The following is a 22,581-nucleotide window of genomic DNA, read 5'->3' as shown; positions in this document are numbered from 1 at the left end:
CATCCCCAACTTTGACTAGTGCTGGTGAGAAGGCTCTACTTCTCTTGGGATCCAAACAGGACCTAGAGCATTTAAAACCATCACCACATGTTGAAGAAGTGAATTCCTCAAATTATTCATGCCCTTTGTAAAAAAAAGTACTTCCTTTTGTTTGTCCTGAATCTCCAGCCAATCAGTGTCAATGATTGAAATTGGCTCTCAAGTTATGGGAAAGGGAGAAAAGCTGCTCTCTGTCCACTTTCTCCACATCATCATAATTTTGTAACCTCTTATCATGCCACCACCAGTTGGCTTTTTTTCTAAACTAAAGGCCAAATGTTGCAGCCTTTCCTTGCAGGGAGAATGTCCTAGTCCCATTGTTTTGGCTGTCCTCTTTTTGCATATTTTCTAGCTTTATAAAATATTGTTCTTTCTTGTGAGAACTTGGGGAATACTGAGTTTGTGTTTTGTCATTAGGGGACTTTGCTTGTTTACATGAAATTCATTTCTGGAAGGGGAAAAAAGCAAAGAATAAATGTATTTGGATTTTTATTTTTTTTATTTTTTTGCTGAAAAAGTTGTAGTATTTCAAAGAACTCCCATAATTCCTGAAATGTTCTGAGACAAAGTAGAATTATTTTTAGAGTTTTGAATGAGGACAACGTTGGTGCATGCTTGTGTGAATATGTCTTTTCCTCTGTAAAGCAACACCAGATGTCTGAGAAAAGGACATAATGTGGGTTGTCGAGAGTTTGTTTGTAAATTCAAAGTAATAAAACACCTTCAAGGAATGAGTGACAGATTTGCAGGGAGAAAGTTTCAAATATTGTTTAAATTTACGTTTTCCTTTTGTAAAGGAAGATGAAAGAGATGAAAGCTTGTTCTTGTTTAGTATGAAAATGAAGAATCTGTTCACTATTTCATTTGAAAAGATGTTTAGAGAAATATGGTAGCAATAAATTTGAATATATGAAAGTGTATTCCATTCATTGTGATACAATGAATAGAGTGTTAGAACTGGACCAAGGAGGCCCTGGGTTTAAATTCTTGCTTAGCCATGGATATTACTGGGTGGCCTTGGGTTAAACTCTGCCTCAGTGTTACATACTCCACTGTTACATACTCCACAGGATTGCTGGGAGTATACAATGAGTATCTCCTGTGCTCACCCTTTAAAAGGTAACGTGTGCCCTAGAGTTGGTGTTGACTCCTGGCGACCACAGAGCCCTGTGTTTTTTCTTTGGTAGAATACAAGAGGGGCTTACCATTGCCTCCTCCCACACAGTATTAGATGATGCCTTTCAGCACCTTCCTATATCGCTGCTGCCCTATATAGATGTTTCCCATAGTCTGAGAAACATACCAACGGGGATTCAAACTGGCAACCTCTGGCTTGCTAATCAAGTCATTTCCCCACTGCGCCATTAGGTGGCTGCCATGCTCACCCTTAGTGCAGCATTACATGTGATGATTTAAATGGGCCTTCTCTGTTGCTGCCCTGAGGCTTTGGAATGCACTCCCTGTGGAAATAAGAGCCTCCCCATCTCGGACAACTTTTGAAGAGGCTGTTAAGACACATTTGTTCACCCAGGCTTTTAATTAGAGTTTTAAATAGTTTTTAACAGTGCTTTAAATTGTTGTTTTAATGTTTTAATTCTGTTTTAATTTGTAGTGTTTTTATTGTAAACCATCCAGGCACATTAGTTTTGGGCAGTATTAAATATGTTAAATAATAAATGATGCATACCCCCCCCCACACACACACTTTTACCAAAATGTTGACAAAGAATATGCATGTTGGTATTTAAGACCATCAGAGGATTGCTGAAGCTGTTCACATATTTCCTCACTTAAGCAAAAATGTTTCTCATAACCAAGAAAAGACAACGGAATCCAGCAAATGCATAGAAACTGAGCTGAGATTATTTTTGTTTCATTCCTGAAATTGATTCCGAATGCCTTGACAGCAAGGGTAGTGTTCATCAGTTCTACTAAAATGGAAAACACTTAGGCACGGGCATGGCGTAACACGGTGTCTGTAGAACCAGGATTGCTGAAATGGAGAACTAGGGCTTGCAGACCAATTACTTCAGATTGGAAATGAATCCGGCAGGGTAAAGGAGTCAGTAAGGAAAGTGTCTGAGAGGGTGAATAGGACTTGGGCAGCATGCCTCTGGCACAGAACGTGTTACGTATGAAGTGAGTGGTAGCAGCATGGGGAGTGTTAGGAGACCAGGGAGGTGTACTCTGATATTTTAGACCAGGATTTTTAAAAGATCCCTTTGTAGCAAGTGTAAGCTTTCTGTCTCAAAACCTCAGCTCAGGAACCCCCACATAAGGAGCCAAGAATTGTGACACCAGAACTAAATCTTGTCAAAGTTGGTGGGAAATAAAATACAAGCTAAGTGAATCAGTTGTGGGGTAGGAAGAGTTACCCAAACTCCTAACTCTTCACTAGGGTTGCATAATTTTGGCCCACCAGTCAGAGCTGCACCTAGGTGATTTTGGAGCCTGGAACTAAAGGCCTTTGGAGGCTCCCTCGCTGCAAGTTAAGCATCATTTTTTAACATGTAGGTTCTTGAAGGCACAAACCACACCACAGGACAGACTAAAGAGGATTTGAGGGCCCCTAGGGTGTGTGTGGAGGCCCTGGACTTCAGCCCCGAAGTTCAGGGGTAAGAGTGCCTCTGCCACCAGATGTTAGACTACAACTCTTATCATCTCAGCCACAGTGGTCAATAGAATTATGGGAGTTGTGTAGTCAAACATCTGCAGGAGGGCCAAAATTCTATGCTGTAGATTCCTTCCTCCTCCTGTCCTCTGGAGTCTTATTGCCAGGACTCCTAACACATTCCTAACCCAACCCCACCTCTCCCTCCTCCTCTCTACATAACTGGTTGGTTGTGTGCTCAGGCTCAGCCCACCCCTTCCTCAGCCTGACTGACAGGCGTGGCAGCAAGGGCAATGTTAATACTGAGCATCAGTCCGCGTTCCCCTTGCAGCCAAGCTTCCAAACCTGTTAGTCAGGCTGAGGGAGGCTGGGCCGAGCCTGAGCACACAAGCAACCAATCACGTAGAGAGGAGGAATGATGCCTGACACTCCTCCCCCTCCTCTCCTGGAGAAGGAGCCAATGGTGTAGCATGCTAGTGAGCCAAAAAGGTGGGAGAATACCGTGTGTGTATACCCTGTGAGCTTTCGAAGTGCCCCGGATGAAAACCCCTCTCTGACTTAGTGGTACCATCAGTTATCTGGATAAATTTTGAGCTATAAAAAAATCATTTTTTAAGAAGGTGCCTGAAAATTGGTACAGCCATGAACTTACAGAATAATGTACTCCTAAAGTTTCCTTTTGCCAAATATTCTTGCTTTTTTCTCCTAATCCTACTTATTGAGTGTGCATTGGGGTGGGAGACAAATGTGTACAATGTGTCTTGATCCTGCGATTTTTTTATCCAGGAGCAATGAAAGCAGAAGGCAGAGAGGAATGTCCCCAGCCCCCAAACGACAGCTTACACAGGCACAGAGAGAGCAGGACTTCAGTTTGGGTTGGGTGCTGTTATGTAGAACTTGTTCTACATAATCAGAGTCTCAGGGGGCTGCATTGGCTCAAATGGCGATGGGTGGGGACTGGCATGTAATATACATCCTGGATTCTGAGAATTGCTTATTTTCTCCCTGAATTTTAAGAATGGCTCATCTCTTGAAAAATAAATATATATTTCCATTTAGCTGTCACAGATGGATAAAAAGACATTCAGCAATATGTGCTAAAGCAAATACACTCATAAGCAAACACTCATATTTCAAATATCACATAATTGCTAATTATAATTGCTTAGCATAAGATAGACTATAAATGACTGGTTCAAAACTTCATATTTGAGATTATTTTAGCTTAGTATCTGCGTCCTTCATGCAAGTGTTAGCCACATGGTTACTTGCCTTTTTCCTCACAACAAACCTGTGAAGTAACTTAGCAGTAGCAATAAAGAGTTCCATGTTACAGGTTGGGAAGTGAACGGTTGGAATGATATTCCAAGCCAAGAATATCCAGACAATTCACAGTTCAACAGGTATCGTGAACCTTGTATAGGGAATGACCCGTTCGGAAGGGTGGAACGTGGCATGTGGCCAGAGTGGCTGGAAGAGGAGAGAATGGCAAGGAGGAGAGAGGGAGACAACTCTAGAAGAACACTTGAGAGTTAGAGAGAGATCCTGCCTGAAAGCCTCAAGGGTAGACGCTATTGAAGTAGAGAAGATGTCACTTGTTTGAACCTGTGGCAGAGCAAGATACCATCTGCATCTATATAGAAACTGGTCTTGAAGAGAAGCCTCATGACATCAGTTGTAAAGGAGCTGCCATCTAGGCAAAAGATTGCCAGTCAAGTTCTGTGCCTATGAAGAGACTACTATTAGAAGAAACCACTGGCTCTTCCAGCTGCAGTGAATCAGCAGTGTGTAAGTGTGTGTGTGTGTGTGTGTGTGTGTGTGTAAACGTGCACATTTTATGGAGACTGTTGTGTGTGATCTATATAATGTATTAATTTGTTGGGTAGTTTGTAAGAAGCAATAAGCTGGCCATTGTTTTTTGTCTTGTCACTTTAGGATTGTCCTGCAGTCAATAAGCTGCTGTTGGCTTGTGGGTTAGTTTACCCGCAAGAAGAACATGAACATAATTCACTTGCAGTTCTCTGATGCAAGTCAGGATGGTCAGGATAGAATGGAAATATTGCATTAAGCAGACTTGGGTAATAGTCTGAGCTGAATGTGAATACCAGCAGATTCCTCAGGACTTGCATGTCAAAAGTTGACACCTTTTTATAGCTTTCCTCTAGGAACGTTAGGGTTTCCTGGGTCAGTATAGGAGGTACAATCCCAGCATATCCTTGCAAGTCTAGTATAAGACTGATCTGATTTTCCATTCTTTTTCATTGGGCAGTATATAGGCTTTTCACCCAGAGAAACCAAGACCCAGAGCAATACCACTATAGAAAATCATGTTTTAGTTTAAAATAGAAATTTGGGCTGCAGGCAATTCTTGTATTCTACTTACCAAACAAAAGAGCACCTTAAGGCAGGGGTTCCCAACCTGTGGTCCTTCAGCTGTTGCTAAACTACAACTCCCATCATCCTGAGCCACAACTTATGGGAGTTGTAGTTCAGCAACAGCTAGAGGGCCATAGATTAGGGACCCCTGCCTTAAGGGATGGGCTGACTGCTGATTCACAGTTTTATGTGATCTAGGAAGCTGGCATGACCATACTTCCTCCCTGGAAGCTGCAGCTGGGGTACTGGAAGTGCCTAAGCACCGTATAGCAGGGGTGGCCAAGCTAAGTAACTGCAGCTGGGAATTATGGGAATTGCAATCCAACAACAGTTGAAGAGCTTTAAGGGTGGGTGGGTGTGTTCATGTGTGTGTTGTGAGCAGGCTTTGGCACCCTACCTTCAGGAGAAAGACAGAACAGCAGCCCCTCCCAACTAGCCAACAGAGGTTCTTCCTGGTTCTGTTTCTGAGTTCATGCAACAGTCAGGAGAGAAGGGGGGAGAAGACACACCACACAATTGCAGTGTTAAAAGCTTTATTGAGGCAAAAATTACATATGAGCAAAAATGTAAGCTAATTCAATCAAATGTTTCCTAGTGTAGGGCAATGCTTCAGAAAACAGAGTGGTTTGTAATTAAAGCTTAGCAATCGGAATTCACTTTCAGTTCCCTAACAATGCAAGGAGTTTTAAACCAAGTTCATATTTGACTTAAGCTGCTGGCAAACCCTGTCTCCTAGGCAGCTGTTCATTTTATATCTCTCTGTTCTCACTACAAAAATTCAAACATTTCATTCACAGTGTAAGCAAAGACAGAAAGAGCGAGGCATATTCTGTGAGCCGAGAAGCTGAGAGGAGAGGGGGAGACTGAGAGCTCATTACTGACGTATTGATAATGAGCCAAAAGCAGAGGAGAGAGAAGCAGAGGGATGGGGCAGGGAGAGAAGGAAGGAAGCAATGAAGAGAACAGGCTGGGATAAGTATGCGGCTAGATCTTTCTTGCAAGCAGGGAAAGAAGAGATTTCACAGTGGGGGGAAAGGGAGAACAAAGTGGGAAAGGTAAGTTAGTTCTGAAGGGCTGGTCTGAAGGCATTTCTTGTAGATAAATATTTGCTGGTCAGCACTGTCTGTAGTCCTCAGGAGGCCTTGAGGATCTGCAGGGAGACTGTGACTGCCCAGGCAATGTAGGTAAAAATGCAGGAGTGGCAGTCTATGTGGGGGAGACGAATGCTATGCAATCCAAGAGGCACAGGTTTGCCTTTAAGGCTCATATACTATCCCAAGGGGCAGGAGCACGTGTCTCCCTGGATAGGGCTCAAGTACTACTCTTCCTGGAGTCTGAGTATGTTTTCCCCTCTTGCTTGTTCTCCTTTTTCTGGGAGGGGTATGTATGTCCCTTTTATAACCTCTCCTCAAGCCTTTTGTCATATTTCAAATCAAAGACAGTCATCAGTTCCTCCATGTCTCCATCCTATTGTAAACATCCTGGTCTCCCATCCTTGACTCTATTCTACCATAGCTGGTCAAGAGCCTTTCATGGTCGATTCCAGGCTTGACATTGTTTGTTTAATCCAGATGGAAACATTCCTGTTTATGCCCAGCTTGACCGGCCTGTGGTCACTCTCAAAACTTGGTTTAGTGCCTTCCAGTCTCAAAAAATGTTATTAAGAGAGAGCATGCAAAGAGGTTAGCAGCTAATTATGTGAATAATATGTGCCCCTAAAATATGTAGGTACTGATATCTATATGTGCAGTTTCCTAAGACATTCTGAATATGATTCTCTTAGCAAGTTTCAAGCTAGCTCTCATGATTGACATTAGCATAGCACAATGTATAAAGAGCTTCACTGAGAAGAGGAGGGGTGAGTTTTCTCCTCTTGTAGGCCTTGCCTACAGAATGGACAATTCCATTCAGTTACTTTAGCCAGCAGAACCAAAGTTCACACACGAGTTTCCTGCAAACCAGCAATTTCAGACACAGGCCTGCATTTAGCTTTTTGGGCCCACAGAGCTGGTCTCAATCCCACCAATTTGTTCACAACATGTGCTCATGTCCTTGAGGAAGTACAATACATTAAGAGAATTTTACTTGATAATTTGAATCCAGCATAACTAGAGGATGCCTGCCACAGAAATTCATAAAGAACTCAGGAGATGCAAAAAGACTCATTTTGCAACATTATCCCTTTCTTCTACAATATTGCTCACTGATTAGGGGATGAAAGCTGTGAAGGTTTTTTAAAGTTCTGTAATAGATAGATTCATTGAATTGACCTAGTCACAAATAATGTAGGTAAGTGGGGACCATTTTGTGTGTGTGTTTGTATGTTTATAATGGAAATCTAATCAAAGTTTTATTAAAACAACATTTATCCCACAAGCTTTAAAACAACATTTATCCCACAAGCTTTAAGCTGCTAGGAAGAACCAAAAGAAACCTACAGTCAAGATTGCATAATGGTTGAAATTCAGCACTGGTCTACACATCTCAGCTCTTGCTTTTTGAGTTATATAAACAAAGAGCAGTGGTGGCAGCTATTAAAGGTAAGATAAAGTGTGCCGTCAAGTCAGTTTCGACTCCTGGCGTCCACAGAGCCCTGTGGTTGTCTTTGGTAGAATACAGGAGGGGTTTACCATTGCCATCTCCCATGCAGCATGAGATGATGCCTTTCATCATCTTCCTATATCGCTGATGCAAGTGGTGAAATTTATGGTTGTCACTAGCTAGAGAGATTTTTTTTTTACATCCCTTCCTGTAGCAAGGATAGAATGCAACAATTAGTTTTAATTATTGTCTATGGAGGAGGTGTTCAGCAATCCTTGTTGCAGTATTCGATTGGATCAGTTTCAATCTGAGACTCCTGAGGATGTGGACAAGCTGCTTGGGGTGGGGTGGCCTACCACTTGTTCTCTGGATCCTTGCCTGACTTGGCTGCTTTGATCTAGCAGGAAGATGGTTAGAGATGGCCTAGTTAATATCATAAATGCATCACTGAGGGAGGGTAGGGTGCATCCTTGTCTGAAGGAGGCAATGGTTAGACCGCTCCTTAAGAAGCCATCCCTTAAGAAGCCTTCCCTTAGCGATGGATAGTTACAGGCCAATCTCCAATCTCCCTTGTTTGGGCAAGGTGATTGAAAGGGTGGTGGCTGACCAGCTCCAGGCAGTTTGGGAGGAAACTGATTATCTAGGCCCATTTCAAACTGGCTTTAGAGCTGGCTATGGGGTTGAGACAGCCTTGGTCGGCCTGATAGATGACCTTTACCGGGAATCTGACAGAGGGAGTATGACTCTGCTGGTTCTTCTGGATCTCTCAGCGGCATTCGATACCATCGACCATGGTATCCTTCTGGATCACCTGGGGGAGTTGGGGATAGGGGGCACTGCTTTGCAGTCATTCCGCTCCTATCTCTTGGGTAGATTCCAGATGGTGGAGCTTGGTAACAGTTGCTCCTCAACATGGGTGCTGTTATATAGAGCCCCTCAGAGCTCCATTCTGTCACCAATGCTTTTTAATATCTATCTGAAACTGCTGGGTGAGGTCATCAGGTTTGGTGCTGGGTATTATCAGTATGCTGATGACACCCAAATCTACTTCTCCTTTTCATCTTCATCATCAGGAAATGGTGTTCATCCCATAAATGCCTGCCTACAGGCAGTAATGGGCTGGATGAAGGATAACAAATTGAAACTGAATCCAAGCAAGATGGAGGTGCTCATTGTAGGGGCTCAGAATCTGAGGGATGAGTTAGATCTCCCTGTGCTGGAAGAGGTTACACTCCCCCGGAAGGACCAGGTTAACAGCTTCGGGATACTCCTGGTCCGAGGCCTCACCCTGGTATCTAAGGTGGAGGCTATGGCCAGAAGTGCTTTCTATCAGCTTCGGCTGATTCAACAGCTGCGTCCATCCCTTGAAGAGGACAACCACAAAACAGTGGTGCATCAGCTAGTAACCTCCAGGCTTGACTATTGCAATGTGCTCTACATGGGGCTACTTTTGTATGTAGTTTGGAAACTTCAGTTCGTTCAAAATGCGGCAGCCAGATTGGTCTCTGGGGCAAACCGGAGAGGCCTGTTTTGAAACAGTTGCACTGGCTGCTGATATGTCTCAGGCAAAATACAAAGTGCTGGTTATTATCTTTAAAGCCCTGAATGGCTTATGTCCAGTTTACCTTAGATTGTGCCTTCTTCTGCATAATGCCCATCGCACATTAAGGTCATTTGAGGAGGTCCATCTTCAGTTACCACCGGTACGTCTGGTGGTGACTCAGAGGCAGGCCTTCTCTGTAGCTGCTCCTGGACTGTGGAATGCACTCCCTGCAGAAATCTGTAATTTGAATTCATTATTGGCCTTCAAGAGAGCCCTCAAGGCCTATCTGTTTGGCCTGGGTTTTAAAATGTTGCAATTGTTTTTAACGTCTTGTAACCTGGTTTTCTGGGGTTTTAAACTGTGTTAAAGTTTTAACTGTAGATTGTTTTATGGTGTTTTATAGTCTGTTTTTAACTGTGAATTTATTTTAATTGTTTTGTTTTTTAATGTAAACTGCCCTGAGCCTTTTCTGGAAGGGTGGTATAGAAATCAAATAAATAATTTTTTTTTTTTGCAGTTTGGGAAATTAGGCCATGCAGGATAAAACCTCCATAAGGAGCCTGTTCTGTACACCTTTGTTTTCTTAGTTACAGATGGGACCTTTCTTAAATGAAAGTGTAGAATGTAGTATAAACTCACCAAGTTGGTTTATAGTGCAGGACTGATTTAGGCTGTTATATCTTCACCTGTTTACAATCAATCAATCTAGCCTCTAGGTTGAGAAACGGGTATATCAAGTTGAAGCAGTCTGCAACTTGCAGCAAAGTGGTTTAGATATGCTTTGGAAAACAAAATTGACTTTAATATGGAAAAGGAAGAGGGGCTGCTGTTTATTTTGAAGGAAAATGATTATCTTTAGTTATAGTCAGCATATGCAGTATATCTCCAAAAGAGATGGAAACCTGTTTCGGTAAATGCCACATCAGTCAATTGAAATTATATACATTAACAAAGAATGAAAGAACTGCCACCAGCATCTTTTACCAGTTGAAGCATCCAGCCTGATGTAAGACCCTCTGGCTCAGCAGAGCTTACTCTCAAGAAAGGGCACATAGAGTTGCAGCCTTCCAGCTTTATCTTATGTCAGGCTTCCCCAACCTGTGGCCCTCCAGATGTTGCTGAACTACAACTCCCAGCATACCCAGCCAATAAATTGTGGCCAGAGATGCTGGGAGTTGTAGTTCAGCAACATCTGGAGGGCTGCAGGTTGGGGAAGCCTGTCTTATGTGGTTAGCACCCCGCTCCATTGAAAAATGGACTTTCTGACACCAAACTGCAAAGGATTGGGCTGTGGTCTCCAGTGGTGCTCTAACCCCTGGACTTTGGGACCAGAGTCCAGGGCCACTACACTCCCCAAATCCTCTTTAGAGTGTGATGTGGTTGCTGCTGCCCTGTACAGCGCCAGGCGGCCGAGTGTGATTATGACCTGTGCTGGGTGCTTGAAGTGGGGAAAGAAATACATGGGATGGAAATATGTTGAAATGTTTCTGCTAATACATATTTGCATAAATATATTCCATGGGTTAAAAATACTGTGTTTGTAGGGGGATGATGCTTAACCTGCAGTGGGACAGGGGCCTCCAAAGGTCTTTAGGTCCAGGCCCCAAAATTATCTAAGTGTATCTTGGTGGTCTCTTACAAGGCAATGCTATGCATGCATTTTCAAAGGTAAGTCCCTGGAGTTTGATAGGGCTTCCTCCCAAGCAAATGTGTATAGGATTGCAGCCTAAATATTCTTTGGGAATGCTATGGTGTGCAGGAGTTGACTCTCGTTCAACACATTATAAAACATTAGATCAGATGGCCCCTTCTCCCACGACCTATTCACATAATAATGTACCGTGAAGCAATCTGTATTCAACTTTGCCAAAAATCCTAAAATAGGTCAGTAACATTCAAGGAGTGTGTATGTATTTGTTTCTGACAAATGGTTGCTTTTCTAGTCACTTTGCTCCAATGTCTGTTTTCATCTCCCATTTCTTTATGTAACACATACACAGGTATGTACTTTCTCTCTCTGATTGTTGCTAAATGTTTGGGTTACTTTGTGTTAGACCTTTTGTGATAGCAACCTTGAGTTAACAACCAGTATTCAGCTAAATAAGGCAGCTAAACTTACTAAGAGATCAAGTATGATGTTTCACAGAAGATGACTTAAGTCTTTTTTCCCCACCTTAGGAAAAGCAGCTGTGGGAGCTGCATTAAGGCAGGCAATGGGCCCTATCCCTTTCCAGCTCCTTTTGTGTGCAAAATTACTTGCTCCTCCACCTACCTTTTAACAGGTAGGGTGGGGGGAGAAGACACACAGGTGCAGGCACAGCTGAGGAGAGAAGCACTTTGGGAGATAAGCTGCAGGGAGGACCCTGCCAGATCCACTTACCCTAGGTGACTGCAGCAGTTTCATGTTTAAATGTGTGAGGCTGCCGCCATCCCATCCAGTTTGTTTCTTACAGGTTGTATTGGGAGAGAAAGTGAATTAATTCATTTCCTCATTTTAACAGTTCTCATACCATCAACCTAAAAATGTATGAACTACTACAGCAAGTTAGGTAAGGTAAAGTGTGCCATCAAGTCCATTTTGACTCCTGGCACCCACAGAGCCCTGTAGTTTTTCTTTGGTAGAATACGCAGAGGTGTATCTAGGGAAAATAGCGCCTACGGCAAGCACTGAAATTGCGCCTCTGTCCAAACAGATAACTGTTTCAGATAACTTTACCATAATATCAGCTCAAAAATACAAGTTCAGACACTTTCAGGAGAAACAGGTTGTAAGCAACACACACATACAACCACACATGTGGCACATATGTGCCGGTTGCCTTCTCAAGGAAACACAGCACATCCATGTGCTGGGCATGCCTCCATAGAGCTAAGCAGTGAAGGCTCTCTTTAGCAAATGTTCTGCCACCTCAGCACACCTCACTACAGGTTGCTGCCTCCAAGAAAATCAGAGATAGTTTTTTTTCTGCCCAAACAGCTTTTGCCTTAAAGGGAGATGGTTGCAATGGGAAATCCTAGGAGCTCCAAACAATCTGAAATTATCCAGGAGCTTACAATAGGCTTGGATCCAGCAGCCTGATCAGGAAGAAGGTGGAAGTTGCAACTAACCACAGAAGAGCATAACAGTATGATATTCAAATCAGAAAAATGGTATGTGTGTGTGAGTGAGAGAGAAAGAATTTATAACAATAATCTACCCTGCACTGCTGTCACCAATTTTCTGTCTCCTCCACATTGCAAAGGTTTGGTAAAAGGTTGCCCCTGCCCCATCCTCTCAAGTTCCCATGGGCGTAATTGGAGGGAGCAGCCAGGGCATGTGCCCTAGGCACCATTGAGGGGGGTGCCATGCCAGTGCCTGCCCCCCCCCCACTGCCCACCTGCCCAGCCCCAGGGTCCCTTAGCCACTTGCCGTCCTGCTTGTCTTGCCCTCTGGCCTAGGATCGGCCTGCAAACTGCAGAGCTCTTCTCTCCCTGCCTCTCAGCTGATTGGTGGGTGGGCGGGGCTTACAGAGAGGCCTCTGTGCAGGCCTCCCTGAAGCTTGAACTCGGCAGGCCCCAAGCAAGCCAGGAGGCAGGCAGGCAGAGTTCTCTGCTGCAGAAGATCCTCTGCCCAGACCATCTAGCACAGCTTTTGCCAGGTAGAATGGGAATTTATTTTTGTGGTTACCCCCACCCATATATAGGGATCTGCTTGCCATAGGGCTTTGATATGGGGTATGTGGGGGAGCATGAGAAGCCTCTGAATATTTAATTTAAAACAGAATGGAAAATTTGCTATCTTTAAAAACAAAAACTGCCTAAAAAGCCTATAAGTGGCTTGTTTCATGGCAGAAAATTACAAAAACTTCTGGAACAATATTATATTTATTTATTTATTCCTTCCTTCATTCATTCATTTATAAATGCACTTATGTTCAAGTTGTTTTGCAACCCAGAAGGTCTGAGTGACAACTGTGAAGCATGTGTTGTGCTTTTATTTTATTTTATTTTTCTTGTCTGTGAACTGCTCCCCAATAACTCAAAGGGACTTCAGGGTAAATCTAGCCAACATGTGAATGCAGCACCTCCATTCCAGAGGAGGTGTGTGTTAAAGGGCTTTAAAAGCCTTGTGTGAAACCTCCTGGAATCAAACTTTACTGAATTTGTTCAGAATTCTGAGAAAACATACATAGGCTCACACTCCATGGTGGAAAGTCTCCTTTGCTAATCCTCAGCAAGGGGGCCATTTTAATAATTAGTGTTTCTAGTGTGTTCTAGGCATTAAAAGTAGCACAGATATATAGTACTCAATGTATATCACTATATACTGTGAAGTGTGCATGTGTGTATTCAGTGAAATGTATTTCCAGGCAGCATACTTATTTTGAAATATCAGACTTAAATCCTTGGGGGCCCTGGACTTTGAGGGTCTGGGGGCCCATTTTTAAATATCATCTTGGCCCATTCCAACCTTGCTATGCCCCTGGTGGAATAGATACATATGTATTGATCACTCCACATAGATTTCTGCACAACACCTGCACAGAAGAAACTTCCATGTAGAAAAGGTGTCTCTTGTAAATTGACCCTGAATTTTCCATCCATGACTGGGATATCTGAGATTTAGAGTCAATAATAAAAGAACAGCACACTGCTTGTGACAGGAAGGGGCAAATTACAACGATTTCTTAGTCTGGCAGGGGCTGGGTTTGGCCCTGGCAGAACTTGGCTGTCTGCTCCTGTTGCAAATTCCTCTGTCTAGTGTGGCAAACTGATGTATCCTCCTCCCTCCTGGTGTCAAAGTAAGCACTAGTGTGGTGAATGCACATCATGAGCCAACAGTCATCACAAGACAAAGGCTGGCAGGAATCATTCACTGGTTTATAGATCCCACCCCCCCACTCACCACCTTCTTCTTCCCCTATTTTGCTAGTGGCTATTTGGGCAGGTGATCCTCTAGGACAAAGTCATGTTTTTTTTTTTAAAGCATGAGATGAGACAGAGAAAATGACACTTGGAATCCTCACATAACTCCTGACTGTAAGTCTTTAACAGAGATGGCTCATGTTTTCAGGTTTTGATCAACAACTGTGTCTAGATGGTATAGTGTTCCTTTTAACAGGGATTTCCAGATATTGTTGACTACAAGTCCCATCATCCCTGTTTGGATAGGGGTGCAATTTCAGTGCTTGCCCTAGGCGCTATTTTCCCTAGATACGCAAATTCCTGGGTCTAAAGGTAAAAACAAAACAAAAAACTCCAATTCTATTGCACACATATTCCATTTCCTTTCTGTCACTGTGACAGATACTAAGGTAGTAAGAGCATATGGCCTGTGATAGTCTGTATTGGATGGAGGACACTAGCCACCTTCATAGCATTACAAACTCGAGTACAACTCAGCTAAACTGAAGGGAATAATCTACAGCACGTTAACCACTTATCTCAAAAGACAAGCCATTTCTCAGTATGGTAAGACTGCACAACACAGGGATGGCAATACATTGCAAATGCAACATTTCTGGGTGTGAATTCTTACAACAGGTTGTTTTTTTTTTTAAAGCACTACACAAGTTAAAGGCAGGCACTTTCCAAGTTTGAAATCCCACAAACCTTATAATCAGATTGCTTGACAAATATGCAGGTAAAGATAGAGCTCTGTATAGAGAATTAAACAGCATTTCCATTTTATTCCTTGCCTCTCCCTCCACCCTTCAGTTTTGCCAGCTTACAAGGTATTAAACCAACAATGTCTTTTAAAGGGATGTTTTGTCCACTTACTTTTGTGCCATTTGTATCTGGTTTCTAAATGCTTGGGTCCCTTGCCAACAACTTTGCATTCTTCTGACTCCCTAGATCAGGGGGAAATCTAGACTCACAGAGGCCATTTGAGCATGTGCGGTGGCCATTTTTGTTTTCAGCAGCCTTTTAAAAAAAATTTAAAAGGCCACACATGCTTAAAAGGCCCCGCCACACATGCTCAAATGGTCCCTGTGAGGTCCTATGCCTTGCCAGGCCTCACAGTGGTATTTTCAGCATGTGCAGCGACCTTCAAAATGGCCTCTGCAGTGATGTTTGTAGGCCCGAACAGGCCTGAAAATCAGCCCAGGACCGGCTGCGACGGTGATCTAAGAGGCCGGTCAGGAGAGGGGGAACCTTTGCAGACTCCCCCCCCCCAGCAGCCTTTAGGAAGCCCCCTGAAGAGTCTACAGGTAGTTTTACTTTTTTAAAAAAATCTGTGAATTGGGGAGGGGGTGGGGACAGCATGGCACTGGTGCCCCCTCTGTGGCACCTAGGGCACATGCCCTGGCTACCCCACCCTAGTTTCGCCTATGCACAGGAGGGGTTTGCCATTGCTTCCTCCCGTGCAGTATGAGATGATACCTTTCAGCATCTTCCTATATTGCTGCTGCCTGATATAGTACCATTGGGGATTCGAACTGGCAGCCTTCTGCTTGTTAGTCAAGCATTTCCCTGCTGTGCAACTTAAAGTGGTACAGCAAGTTAAGGAGAGTGGAAATAATTACTCAGTGGCATTCTTAGGAGGGGTTTAAAATCAAGGTTCCCAATGAGTAAGAAAGAAACAAGCCTTTTAAACCACACACACAAGCCATTTGCATAGTAGCTTTTTTGTCCTCTGAGCACCTTAGAAGTGCTAATTGTTTTCTGTGTCAAGTTTATCACCTCTTTAACCCAATAATAGCCTTGTTCCATGAATGAGGCAGTACTTGTAAAGTTTGTTTTTAAAGCTGGCTAGTATTGGGTGTGAGAGGTTGTGGCTAATAGTAGATTTAAGCCCAGCCTTTGTCTCAGAGCAAGCCTGGGTGGGGGGATGCTGATTCATTCCCTCCATGTTTTTCTCAACAAAGACTATTCCTTTAAAATTTAAAACTGTCCCTTTGGTAATTGCTGCCATCATGTACACTTTTAACAGAGTTTAATCCCTCCCTGGTGTGGGTGAAATTCCAGGGAAACTCTCCTTTGTTTACCAATGGAAAAATACAGAAAACTTTCCACTTGCAGTCTACATGTGAAGAGCAAACTTGGTAGGCTGCTGAACAATTATCATTGTCTGCACCAGAGTAAAAACCCCTTTTCCTGAGTTAAAAATCCACTCAGAGGCAGGTGAAATACAAACAACAAAAAGAGAAACTTTATTCAAAATACTACAGACTGCTTCAGTCTGTGGCTCTCTCAGCTTTGATTTACAGGTAAAAAGAAACACTCAGTACTTGCAAGAATACTTCAAAAAGCACTCCAGCTGGTATTTGGAGTGGCATGCTTTAAAATAGTTCTTACCCAGTTAAGGATGATTCAAAAAGCACCCCCAGTTGCAAGGAACCTTTACAAGCCCCTTTACAGGGTACAGGAACTTCTACAAAGCCCTGGTTGGATAAAAAGGGCTCAGACTAGGGTTTCTTAGAAGGTTACATTACAAATAAAGCACAATAGACCGGGTGTAAGGATTTGCAAAGCAAAAAAGGAAAGTCTAATGCAAGCTAGCTATCACACTATTTCCTGTCTAAGTCTTTCTGAAGCCAAAAAGCCCTTGGCTTCCTTTCTCCTTGAACTCACCCCAAACTCCAGGAGACAATTAAAGCTTTCTGCAATCCTGTGTCTCAAGGATCTGCAGATGTCCTTCCATGAGAGAAATCTCCAGGCTGGCTGTTGGCCATGAGGCAGCAAGACTTCATGGCTGGTGCTCATTAAGCCTGCTCCCTATCTTCTCTTATCGTCCTCTTGGCTCCTTCTGAGAACAAAGACCCCTTTCACTTCCTGCCACCAGGCCCTCTATGTCCCAGTAACCGTGTACTGAGTGGCTGATCCCCAGAGGTCACTGCCTGACAGACAGGACAGGGTTCACTTCCGGTTCACTCTTTAGGGTAAAGGAGGGGCTGATTGCTGCAGGGGTATTAATCTTGACACGGAGATGTGATGTGCGCGCACAACGTGCGCACGCGCAAAAGGCTTTTGCTGATGACTGGGGGAAGAGGCGGCAGGGAGGTATCCTGCTGCCCCAAGAGCTTATAAAAATGAACACACTGGCAGGGGAAACACGGCGGAGGGGGGGAGTTAAAGTACACCCTCCCCCGCCCTTAAAGAGCCCTCCACACCTGTGCCAGACCGCAGCTCCACGGTTCCGTGTGCATCCCTACAATTTGCTGCCCTCACACTGGGCTCAGCTCATTGTGCCTGGTTTTAGATTGGTCCCCCTGCCAAACTATCCAGCTGGCCTCACGCTGGAACTCTCTTCATGAGGAACCCCACTAATTTCTTCAATTCGCCTGCTCCCCACTTTGCCTCCATGGATGGATTCTAGTCTCTAGCTGCCCAAGTCAGATCTTCATGAGGATGGGTGATATAACCTCTTGCCCAGCTCCTTCAAGTTTGAATCCATCTCTTTCTCTTATTTCTGAAACCTTACCCCCACTATCTTGAACTAACTCTCTCTCTCTCTCTAGCCCACCTGGAAATTTACACATAATTTGGACCTTCAAGCTAATAGTCTGTTTTAAAACATATTTGTATTGCTTTTATGTTAGGACCACCTAGTAACTTCGTCTTACTACTTTGATTTTTCTTTCAATAAACTCCTTTTTGATTTAATTAAAAGCTCTCAAGCTGATTTTCTTGAGTTCATACACTTGCACAACTTAAGACTGCTTGGAATTGTCTCATCTTTTGAGCTAAATTCCCCACATTCACCCAAACTGGGGGTGCCAACCAATCACCCTCAACGCAGTTTCATTAACAATACAGAATTTCTATGGATTATTTTCTGATGGCAGAGAGAGGAGATGGTCGTGGACAAAATCTGTTATGTTGGGTTTTTAAAAACCAAAATATACACAATAAGTAGCATTTGCCTTGGTTATGTTTGTACTTCAGGATCAAGCCTGTATTTAACAGGAAAACTACATCTTGCCTCTAGTCTAAATGAAGGGCTATTTTCAGAGCATCTGTGTCATATATACTGCTGATAACCAGCAAGAGTAGTCCAGATCCCTATAAACCTCACTGATTTACCATGGCCCAGTCACTTTTTGTATCTAAGCAACATGACAGCAAGATAAAAATGTAATTTTTGCATGCTGCTACTCAGCTCCGAGAGAGAGAGAGAGAGAGAGAGAGAGAGAGAGAGAGAGAGAGAGAGAGAATACAAATGCAGTAAGTTAACATACAGAGTTTATTCCCATTCAGGTCAGTGTAACTGAACCTTTACAAAGTCGTGGAATGGCCCATCCATGCACAGTTTCTATATTCTGATTTTTATTTTTACACAAACATGACAGTTCTGCTGAAATATCTGCTGCTTGGTTGGGTGTTTTTTTTAAAATGACAATTATTTAGATTAACAGGTGGATTTTAACCATAGTGTCTATGATGGTAGAGCTTCCACTGTGAAATTCCCTCCCCACAGAGGTTCACCTGGCACCCACCTTATGGTTTAGAAGTCTGACTAAAAGGATTGGGCAGCATCTACCCCAAGATTTGCAGGAGTGGAACAAGGGAGCAATCCCCTTTTCTTCTGCAGCATCCTGTGCATTGGGTGTGAGTGTGTGTGTGTTGAAAAGCAAGGTATACATGAATTAAATAAAGGCCAGCATCCAGACTAGTTAGTTATGACTAAACACCATTGAAATCAATGTTAGTTGTGACTAACTGGTTCCAGTGATTTCAATACTGCTTAATCATGACTAACTAGTCTGGATGCTGCCCAGTATAAATAGCAGCACATGTAATTTTTATCTATAAGGCACCTGCCCTCAAATTGTGTGCCAGTAGGTGGAATCAAAATACTGACACCTCTATTCTGCTCCTCTCATTCTGCTTTGACTCTTTGCAAAACTGTTACACATTAACATTTCAACCAACTTCATTTTCCCCTGTTCAAATATCCTTTTGTTTAATATTATTCATAAACGGCCTTTCTGCACAAAAGTGCATTCAAGGCAGTATACGATTTCAAATAAAACTTTGCGCAAATTAAAAGGATATACACTCAAAACACACAACAGATACATGTGACTATAGGCAAAGCAACAATGAAACAAATCCCCAAGAGACAGTCTGTATACATTTTTTAACAATCCACTGGGCGGTAGGCAAGGAGGGAACCTGACTGATCTCACCAGGGAGAGAGTTGCACAATAATTAACTGTCAAACTGTCAATCAGTTTATTTAATTCATGTTTCCTTTTCCCATTTGAGAACTAGCTGTTGTTCAACTGCAGTAAAACAGAACTTATACAGCAGTGCCCTCTGGTGGTTTAAAAGCAACACACCACAGCAACGTTTTCAAAAATAGTCTAAAATTAGTTTAACCAGCATTGTCATCACTGTATCCATCAGCTTTGCTGTGGAATTTAGAGCTTCTAAATTTGCTAACAACCCCTGTCTCAAAAGCTATCTGCTCATAACATAGGAAATCAGACCATGGCCATTTCTGGAGGCAAATGACCTTAAAACAGTGGTACATATGCTAGTTGCCTCCGGGCTTGACTACTGTAAGGTACTCTACAAGGAGCTGCCTTTGTATGTAGTCCATAAACTACAATTGGTATAGAATGAGGCAGCCAGCTCGGGCTCTGGGACAACCCAAAGGGACCATAACACACCAATTTTAAAAGGACTACAAGACTGCCGATATGTTCCTGAGTGAAATACAAAGTGTTGCTTATTACCTGTAAAGTCTTGAGTGGCTTTGGTCCAGGGTGCTTAAGAGAGTGCCTTCTTTGTCATGAACTCTGCCACCTATTAAGATCATCTGGGGAGGTCTGGTTATAGTTGCCACTGGCTTGTTTGGTGGCAACTTGGGATTGGACCTTCTCTGTGGCTGCCCCAGGCTTTGGAATATGCTCCCTGTTAAATCATCTGATTGCTTTTTAAAAGACCCTCAAGACACCTGTTTTTGCGGGCTTTTATTTACAATTTTGAACTGTTTTTATGCCATGAAATGATCATTTAGGAATCTCACATGCTGCACTTAGTTCCTTTAGGATGGACTGCAAACATTTCTGGACGTGAATTTCTAATTTCATGTTTGTATTTTAAAAGATTGATATTCAGGAGTTTGGGGGTTCTGTTTTCTACTGGAAATGTAACTTCTGCCCTTTTTCTAAAAATCGTAACAAATTCAATGGTTGTTCATAACAGAAACAGGGGAAAAAACATTGTAAGATGTGAACTATCCCCCAAGGTATTATCCTCAAACAAGTTGAACACTTTGAGGATGGGCAAACATCTATAAGGTTTTACAGTACAGATTGGTTTATAAAACAATGCAGAAATAATGGAAACATTTTAAAGTGTTGAAATCTACATTATCTGATTTTAATATTTTAATCCTAGTTTTAATACTAGTTGGGGGGCTATAGGCTGCCTCCAGCCTCAGAGGCAGGATGCCTCTGAATACCAGTTGCAGGGGAGTAACAGCAAGAGAGAGAGCATGCCCTCAACTCCTACCTGTGGGCTTCCAATGGCATCTGGTGGACCACTGTGTGAAACAGGATGCTGGACTAGATGGGCCTTGAGCCTGATGCAGCAGGGCTGTTCTTATGCTCAGCTACAGCTTTCTACACCATACTGCAAGTTGTCCAGGGTGCATGACTCTCTGGAGCAACTTCTGAGGGAGCTTCAACTAGGGATGTGCACGAATAGAGATTCGTGACACAACCCCTGCACCTTTAAAAGGGAGAGCAGGTGCATATCCGCTCCTCCGCCGCTTGCCACTTCCTGAATTGGTGGTGCTCCTCCTAGCTCTCTGCATACACTGGCGGTGCTCTCCCCCAGCGTGAAGCCGGTGTGCATAGACAGTTGGGGGAGACCACTGCCAGCACATGCAGATAGCTGGGAGGAGCACTGCCAATTCAGGAAGTGTCAGAGGAGCAGATATGCACCTGTTCTCCTCCCTTTTAAAAGGTGCAGGGTGTGTGTCACAAATCGTGATTCATGCAGATCCCTAGCTCCAGCCAAGGTGCATTGTGTGGGGAAAAATTAATGAACAGCCCATATGCAAGCAGATCTTTGGAATCAAGTAATTAAGTTAAGAGTAAGCAAGTGGCTTGAAATGACAAGTGGAACCTTTTTTGCAGCCAAGCTGCACACAAGTTAATTTTCAGATTTAAGTTTCACTGAAATGCTGGAATGTTGGCCAAAGTTGTGATTATATTCTGCACTTCATTCCACAAAAATTCAAGATCTACTTTCAGCATAAATTTATTTGTTGAATTTCCCATTTATCTGCTTGGATAATTTATTATACTTCCAAAGTAGATGCTTTATAAAAGGAGCTCCCTTTCATCTCTTTCTTCTTCTGCTTAAAAAAGAACCTGAAGTTAAGGACATCTGTATAAACTAGATGGTGCTGGTTTCAGCCAGTGAGTTGCAAAGGTATGCATAAGAGGATTTAATATAGATCAAACTACTTTTTAAATAATAAAACATGATAATGCATCATCAACAAATCATTTTTATTTATTTAAAATATTTTTATACTGCCCCAAACTGACATCTCTGGGCAGTTTACAATTAAAAACATATAAAACATTAAAAATATCTAAAACCCAGTATTAATTTTTTTAAAAAAATTATAAATCCAACTAAAAGCCTGGGTGAAAAAATTCATCTTCAGTGCCTTTTAAGAAGTTGTCAGCAATGGGGAGGCTCTTATTTCAACAGGCATTCCAAAGTCCAGGGGCAGCAATGGAGAAGGCCTGTTTCCAAGTAGCTGCCAGTGTGGTGTAGTGGTTAGCGTGCTGGACTAGGACCAGGGAGACCCATGTTCAAATCCCCAATCAGCCATGATACTTGCTGGGTGACTCTGGGCCAGTCACTTCTCTCTCAGCCTAACCTACTTCCCAGGGTTGTGAGAAATTTAAGTATGTAGTACACTGCTCTGGAGGCTCCTTGGAGGAAAAGTGGGATATAAAAAGTTAAAAAATAAATAAATGAGTTGGCAGTAACTGCAGACAAACCTCTCCAGATGTTCTTAAGATGCAGTGGGGCTCATGGTGAAGATGACATTCTCTTAAATACCCAGGGCCTAAGCTGTTTAGGGCTTTATAGGTAATAACCAGCACCTTGTATTTTGCCCGGAAATGTATCGGCAGCCAGTGTAGTTCTTTCAACAAAGGAGTAATATGGTCTCTCCTAGATGACCCAGAGACCAACCTGGTCGCCACGTTCTGGACCAACTGCAGTTTCCGGACTACGTACAAAGGCAGCCCCACAGAGTACATTGCAGTAATCCAGTCTAGAAGTTAACAGCATATGTATCACCATTTTGAGGTCGTTCATCTCAAGAAATGGACACAGCTGGTGTATCAGCCAAAGCTGATAAAAAGCACTTCTGGTGCTTTTTAGTATTAAGCGTTTCTTCTGTCCAAATTGCCTATGGGACTTCCCAGATCAATTTCTCAGCACTTGCCTGTGAAAGTGAAGAGTCTCTGGGACTCCTTTCCCACTGAGTTTTCCCAGAACATAAATCTAT

The sequence above is a fragment of the Hemicordylus capensis genome, chromosome 5, assembly GCF_027244095.1.
Source record: "Hemicordylus capensis ecotype Gifberg chromosome 5, rHemCap1.1.pri, whole genome shotgun sequence".
Taxonomy (NCBI): Eukaryota; Metazoa; Chordata; class Lepidosauria; order Squamata; family Cordylidae; genus Hemicordylus; species Hemicordylus capensis.
This window is presented reverse-complemented; position numbering follows the sequence as displayed.